Source organism: Lynx rufus, unplaced genomic scaffold, assembly GCF_022079265.1.
Source record: "Lynx rufus isolate CCGP_SWC_20201006 ecotype Redwood Valley unplaced genomic scaffold, mLynRuf1.p SCAF_26, whole genome shotgun sequence".
NCBI classification, from domain to species: domain Eukaryota; kingdom Metazoa; phylum Chordata; class Mammalia; order Carnivora; family Felidae; genus Lynx; species Lynx rufus.
The window spans coordinates 4096898-4097784 of NW_025814841.1; positions in this window are offsets into that span (position 1 = coordinate 4096898).

An 887-nucleotide genomic window follows, 5' to 3' on the forward strand; every position below is an offset into this window, starting at 1 on the left:
CAAACTCTTGGCCTTGAAGTTAGGAGTCAAGCCCAGTATATCTAAGTCAATTCCAATTTTCTGTTGGAATTATGGTAATCCTAGACCTCAGCTCATCCAGGACTATGAGCTAAACATTTAATTCCTCAGTATATTTAACTCATGTGGTTATGAGTCACTGTTAATACGTTCAACAGATATGCTGGTTTCCAAGCTGCATATCCAAAGTAAGGGTTTTAATTGTTTTCCTTAGTGATTTGCTCATGTCTGCATACCAGCAGTCAGGCTTGACTGACCAAAGCCATCTTGAAATATTTAACTTAGAATTCAGTATAGGACTAAAACTTGTTAAACATTTCTAAGATTTCCACCCAGAGATACAGATCCTTCATCAAAGTTAAGCTCCAAACCAAGTTACAGTAGGAGGTAAAACCAGCTATGTATTTTATACATTAATATCATCTATGGAATGAATGATATTTTACATGTCATGTAGACATTTTTATGCATGTAAAAACAAGCATACTGTGTCTTTTACAAAACTGAAAAAAAAGGAAATATTTATCTGGTGAGCAATAATTTTGAAAATTCTAGAGTAATATTGATAACGACAAAATGCACGAAGCCGCTTATCTTCATATTGATGTATATCTTGAACTGCAATATACCTTCATTTATCTGAAGTGTGAAATAAAACAAGTAATGGAAGTTTGCACAAAAGGCTGCTCTTTCTTACCACTTTGAGCATGCCCCATGGCCCCCAATTTTGGAGGTGGATGGTAGCATATGCTCATTTTGAAGTCAAACAATATTGAAATGTATAAATCTGAAAGTACAGGGTTTCCTTGTTATTAACCTTCACCATGATCTCACTCCTTAAAAGAGCTATTGTCTATAGCTTAGTGCAT